At 44.4% G+C, this 6809-nt stretch overlaps 1 pseudogene; it reads left to right on the top strand.

Moving 5' to 3' along the window:
* Positions 1-2401: 2401 nt before the first annotated feature.
* On the top strand, positions 2402-2521 carry LOC136650323 (5S ribosomal RNA; annotated as a pseudogene).
* The last annotated feature ends 4288 nt before the right edge of the window (positions 2522-6809 follow it).

Here is a 6809-nt window from a genome sequence, read left to right as displayed (position 1 = left end):
GTGTGTGTGTGTGTGTGTGTGTGTGTGTGCATCCCACCAGTGGAGGCTGGCATAGAATTTGGCTGCCCATGTTCATGTTAAGAACATCTGTATTGAATTTTTCCATGTCACAGCATGGTTTGATATCAGCTGTAGGATGCTTTCCAAAACAGAACTCTACACAAGATTGATTAATTTTAACATGTCTGATGTCTTCTTTTTTTCTTTAACAGGGCCAGTCCTCAAGTTCGCAGAGTGGCAGCAGCTTCTCTGGCACACAGGTAGATATGTTTTCATATTTACCTGCCTATATACTGCTATTTTAACACACAGACACAGTCTCATATCTGCTGTACATGTCTGTCTGTCTGTCTGTCTGTCTGTCTTCATGAAACTCAGCCATCAAACTGACTAGGGCCCAAATCCTACCCAGCTTTTCCATACTGACATAGCCGTACCAATGGGGCTTGTGCTATGTCCTGTAGTTGGCTAGCAGTTACAGAGGCCTCCTCAAGGAAAGGGACTGCTTCTTCCCTTACTCAGAGCTGTGTTGCCCTTACATTGGTGCTGGAAAGTTGGTTAGGATTGCGCCCTAGTCAATAGTGGCAGCACAATCTTATTGTGCCTCTGTGGTGGTGGAGCAATTGCTTTGCCAGCACAAGCTTGTAGCAAACATGCCATAGAGTACACTGTGACAGCACAAGAGCTAGCAGCACTGGTGCAAAGGCCTGCACCGTCCCATCAGCACCACTGTAGGCCTCAACCACTGTAGGCAGATAAGCTCTGCACTGAGCAGTGGAGGGGTAGGGAAGGGGTAGAATGGCATGGGGGAGGGGAGGAGAGGGAAGGCAGAGCAGGCTCAGGAGGGGGTGGGATCAGTTGTGCCGGCACATACCATATCCTATCCACCTTCCTGGGTCAAATCCGTTGAAACGTGCCAGTGATTTAGCAGGTTCAAGTTGGCCCATTGTTGTGGTTGGGGCTTTCCCCAGGGCAAGGGGACATGTTACAGACTCCACGACCTCCCCCAGAGTGTCGTGCAGTCTGCTTATTGCCCCTAGAGGTAATTAACTGGCCATAAACCCATCCAGCCACTTAACACCTCTCAGGCTTCTCCTGTCTCAGTGGCCAATTGCTCTATAACCATAAGAGCCTCCAAACCTGATAGTCAAGTCAGTTTAGCAAACCTCTTTGAGCCGTGCTCCAGCCTGAGCCTCCCTGACTCGACCTGAACCCAGGAGCAGGTCTCTGTTACTGGGGTCTCCAGTACACATACCAACCAACCATGGATTAGCTCCCACAACCAAGTCCCTTTGTTCCATCAGTCCAATAATCCAGTCAGCTGTAATAGATAAGGATGTATTGAAGACAAAGTTAAAGAAATAGCTATACAGACAGGCACTGCATCAGTCATAGATTTCAGAATTTAGATTAGAGCATATCAGTACAATACAACACTCAGCAACAATAAAGAGCTAACTCCTAGTTCTAACTATCACTCACCAAAGTCTTACACTTTCAAAGTTCCAGTCTAGCCCATCCTTGCTGCAGTCAAGGCAGGTCCATCTTGTCAGAAGGCTCAGGCCCCACTTGGCCAGAGATGAACTAAGACAAAGGAAAGCTACTTCCCTCCACCTTTATAGGTCTTTTGACCCATCCACCAATTAGAACTTGGATCCAGCTGAACATTCTAGGAGTGGACTTACCACAGGCCTTCTCCCTCATGGTGAGCTCCCCCAACCTGAAAAGTTCACAGCTGCACCTTGTTGTTAATCAAGTGGCCTTGGAGCCAATTTAGCAGCCTGGTACCTTATCTGAGGGCCATGTGAAATGACCACCTCCACAGTTCTCTCAGATCTAGTATGTGCTAATGAGCACTCTTGGTTGCAGCTGGGCCTTGGAGCTCAGGCCTAGCAACATGGCCAGACTTTCCTTGCTCTGATTTTACCTGGTCAACCCAATGTTAACTTTTTCCATCACAGGAGAAATGTCTCCTTACCTCTAGGAGACATTTAGACTACAAAATTTCTCCATGGGATACAGCAGAAGCCGTGCTGGCACTGCTGCATTGGTACAGAAAATTTCAATAAGATTGTGCTGTGGGTCACTCAGTGTGACATTTCTCACAGGGTTGTTGTGAGGTAAAAGTGTACATGGTGAGGGAGAAGGGCAATGCATACTGCACTGAGAGAAAGGTGGGATAAAAGTGGAGGGAAAATATATGTTTTCCTCTGTGCCAAAGCAAGCACTAGAGTAGCCAAGCTTTATAGGCACAAGCTTTGTGCCTTTGCCTCAAAGATAGTTTGAGACTTGTAAACTGTTTATATGACTAATCTGTGAGAAGTTAAAACAAAATGGATGGAGGATGGAACACAAGAAGGAAATAAAACTGAAGATGATTTGGAAGTGTATGACATATAAACAGTGTAGCAACTGTTACCCTGCACATTCCTGATCTTGTCTGATCTCGGAAGCTAAGCAGGGTCAGGCCTGGTTAGTACTTGGATGGGAGACCGCCTGGGAATACCGGGTGCTGTAGGCTTATACCATAGTCTTTCGAGACTGAAGGTTGCCAACCACATAAACAGTGTAATCGTATCTGGACCAAAACTGGTTCTGTACTACAGGAAATACCTCTGGTCCTAACTACTATGTCAGTGATTCTTAAGGCCATTTTTAAGACTTTTCCTTTTGAATGACTTTAGCAGTTATTTTGAAGTGAACACTTTAAAGTCTAGGAGTATTAAACAATTGAATATTAACCAGTAGGCTAGGCACAAATACTGCCTACACATATGGAATATGTATCACTTTGAAGCTGGTAATGCATTTTTGTTTCTTGTCTCTAAAACAGGGTGGATCTTATTCCAGTGGCAGCAGCTCTTACTCTAGTGGCAGAAACCCTTGTGGTCAGGTATGCTGTTTTATTTGGCAGTATTTAGAATAAATTTAGTATAAATTTTCCCCTGGGGACTGGGGATAAGAATAGGCCCTCAGTTTGGCTGTACTTGTCGTAAGAGGCGACTAAACAGCCACCGGGTAGATGGGACTCGTTAGCCTGGGAAGGCAGCTCATCTGAGAGAAGGAAAACTCTGATCCCAAACCTCCACTGCCTTGTGGCTACATCCAGTTAAGGAAAAGGCTTCAGGAGTCAACCTCGAGGCAAAATCCAGAGCCGGAATCCCTGAGGCAGTTCATGGCTGAACACAGTCACGTTCTGGCAACTCCTGCGACGCCGCTGGAACCAACCATATTGGCTTCTGCCTTTCTATTGAACCATTTCAGCGACGTGGAGAGGGGGGATTTGCTGCATGGGTAACAGCTTATCCTCCATACCTGCTTTACCCAGGCTTCACGCACTGGAGAGGACACTCTGTTCCAGAACCACCATTCAGAGCGTGACACCATAGTCTTCCAAGACTGAAGGATGCCAACATTTAGAAAATTGAATTGATGTTTGTTATATAATAATATAGAACAACTTGCTAAAACAGTGTGTGTGATGGCAAGCTATGCAAGCTTTTGGAAAGCTTCTGATGGCAAGCTACTCAAGAATGAACAGGAACCATGAATCTGGCGATAATGAGGATGAGCAGATCTCCCAGTTTTGATTTTTTGATGGAAGAAATGTACAGAGTTTGGGTGTAAATGTAACTGTAAATCCACTGGGGGGAAGCAACTGGAAAAACCAGAAGTGCCTTTCAGAAGCCATACATGACCTCCCCATGCCTCAGAAGACCTTGCTGAAGCGACTGAAAGGCACTTATGGTCGTGTCCAGAGGTCCTTATCCGAGGGCTCACATCAGGATATATTCAAATTTGTGGATGCTGAGCCTGTGGATCAGGAGGGCCCACTGTACTTATGATCTTTTAAGATACGGTATTACATACAACAAAAACCTGGAGTGCTGTAAATGCTATGAATATTAATTACAACAGTAACAGTGTTCTACCAAGTATTGTTCACATGGGGGTCATAGGAATATAGATACAGATTTTAAGAAATGCCTTTAAGTGGACTCCGAAAACATCAGACTACAAATCCAACCACTAGTCTGTCCATCAGTTCTCCACAACAATAACAAACATAATTATTTTTAACAGGGGACGACATATAACAGCAATCCCTGCCTCCCTGCCAGCAATCAGGTGAGCCTCCTATTTCACTTCAATTTAAGCCTTATTCCAAAGTTACTTTTCATTTGTAGGGCTATCTAGACATATGGCAATGCAGCCCATAGATTAAAATGTGGGTTGTGATTATAAGGAGCAAGATGGAAATGCTGAACTCTTTCCCACTGCTACATTCTCCCCCTCCGCCCACACAAAAAACTGCTTCTCCCAGCCATTTCTACCACTGGGTTTAACTTCCTGCCTCAGAGCCTGACAGCAAGAAAGTCAGCAAGGGGAATAGCTTTCAGAGGGGGAAGAACCCAAAACCTTGGTTGTTCATAGGGCCAGTTGGCATCTTCACAGATCATTTACAATCTCACAGGAGCTCTTTTCTTGGGCTGTTCCTTTTCTTTCAAGTTGAGTGAGAAAAGATCTTCAGATCGTCAGATCTTTTCACTAAGAGGCATGATCAGGAAATGCATACAAGAAAGTTGACCTTCTGAGAATTTAGAACACAATCCATTAGTAATTCTGCCAGGTGGGACTCCTTGTATCTTACACTCTCAATTTTTATGTGAGAGTCCCTGTGAACAATTCTATCATCTTTCTATAGATCTCGGTGCTAATATAAAAGGGAAACTCCACAAATGCATAATGTAACCAGGAATTGAGTCAGTGTGGACTTGATCTGGTACATTGGGTCCATGTCTCAGATTACCTCTGAATTCATTGAGTAACCTTTGGTGAATCTGTCTCAGTCAGAAAAGATGAACTGATTTTGGAGACGATGTCATATCTGATATCTTGCTTTTTCACAGGGTCAATCATCTTCACAACAAAGCACTTATAACAACCAGGTAGGGACTCTTTCCTTTAGCTATTTAACCTTATTCAATGATACTTTTGCTGGGAGACATGATCAGAAAATGCTCACAAGAAATTTGTTGCAGATAACCCTGTTGTCTTGCACATCATTCATTTCACTGTTCATTTCCTATTCATTTCACTGGGGCTTGACTGAGATAACTTCTTCACGGATTGTGTCCTGAACAAATTTCCATTCTTTCTTTGTGGCCTGGGCTTCCTTACTTGACACTTTGGTTTAAACATTACTATGATGAATGCCAAGACCTCTTCCACATTTTCAGTTGTCCAGAAGATTCCAGAAAACATTCTGAAACTTTTAAGATCTATTTTAAAGAGTTTTCCCCCCATTCTTTTTCCCCCCCTTAGGCTAGTTCACAATATCAAGGCAGCAGGAATCCTTGTAATCAGGTAGGTTCCCTTTCTCCTTATTATCTCACGATTTATCATTATTTGCTACCAAGTAACTGAATGATTAGATTATGTCCTTATAAAGCTCTGGTCAGCAGCTAGGCCAATTGAAGGGCCAATTTCAGAACCAAGTGAGCTGATGGGTGGGCCAGTATTTCAACCTCCACCTTACAAAGCCACTTTGCCATCAAGCTCTGATGGCCATGACATCTTTCTTCACAGTTCCTTTGGCCGTAGGTTGGCATATGGGATAGGTGGGTGGGCATGCCAAGAGACCTCCAGTTTTTGACACCTTTTTTAAAGCCATTCAAGACCTTTTGTGGAAGGACAGCGTTGGTGTGTATGTAGAATGCGGAAATTGACTGCTGAATTAAGGGCCACCAGGAATATATACAAATGTTTAGATTAACAAAGTATTGTGAGTTGAAAATTACCCTATGCTAGAAATTTCACTGGGCAAGGAGGCATCCTTTTCCAATTAGTGGGGTAGAGCTAGAGTAAGGACCCATTATGGGCTGACTTGCAAAATCCCTTAAGCCTTTGCCTGCCACAGATTTCACTTCAGCCATGTCAACCTCTAGTCTTCTCTTGGGGACTTTGTTGCCATTTTTTTTTCTGCACTGCCTCCAGCCAATAGCTGCAGGCAGTGGCGTAGCTGGAGGGGGCGGAGCACTCAGTCTGGCAGGGGGGGCTCTGCGAGGCAGGCAAGCGGCCCCTCCCTTCGGAGCCATATGGCTCTGTTTTGCTCCCCCCACTGGGAACGGCTCCAGAGGGGCCGCTTGCCCACCCCACTGAGCCCCCCGCCAGACTGAGTGCTCCACCCCCCTCCAGCTACGCCACTGGCTGCAGGTGGCACCAGTTGTGGGAAAGGCACCCATTGTGATCAACTCAGCCAATCTTTTGGAAGTCTTGCAGTTTGGATCCAGTGATCAAGATGTCACTGAATTTATATTGGAAGCAGTTCTCTGAGATCTCCAAGAAACCCATAATGAGCTTATTTCAAAAAGTCACAAATTTGGAAAATTATTAATATTGTGTTTTCCTCTCAGGGCCAAGGTGCTTCTTACAACTACAATAAGTGCTGAATGGTAAATATAACTTACTATTATATAAAGATAAATCTTGAAGTACAATGCTTACTCTTAAAATATTTCATGGGCACATGTATGGTTCTTTTAATTATGATGTGGCAGATTTGGTTGCTAGGTTTGCAGGGCTGAAGCTTTCTTCTGAGGGATGCATTTTTGTCAGGACTGTGGCTAAAGGAGAAAAAAAAAAGATTAATGCCTTCTCCCTGCACACCATGGTCCTGATCCAAATCCATCTCCTGATTGCTATTTTAAATAAGGAAAAAGAAAAGACAGGCTCCAGTGTTACTGTGTAGTGCCCCAGCAAGTATATTCCTGAATCGGTTTTGTACTGTAGGTGGCCCCATCTAAAAA

This window comes from Tiliqua scincoides, chromosome 4 (assembly GCF_035046505.1).
Source record: "Tiliqua scincoides isolate rTilSci1 chromosome 4, rTilSci1.hap2, whole genome shotgun sequence".
Lineage (NCBI taxonomy): Eukaryota > Metazoa > Chordata > Lepidosauria > Squamata > Scincidae > Tiliqua > Tiliqua scincoides.
This window is presented reverse-complemented; position numbering and strand designations above follow the sequence as displayed.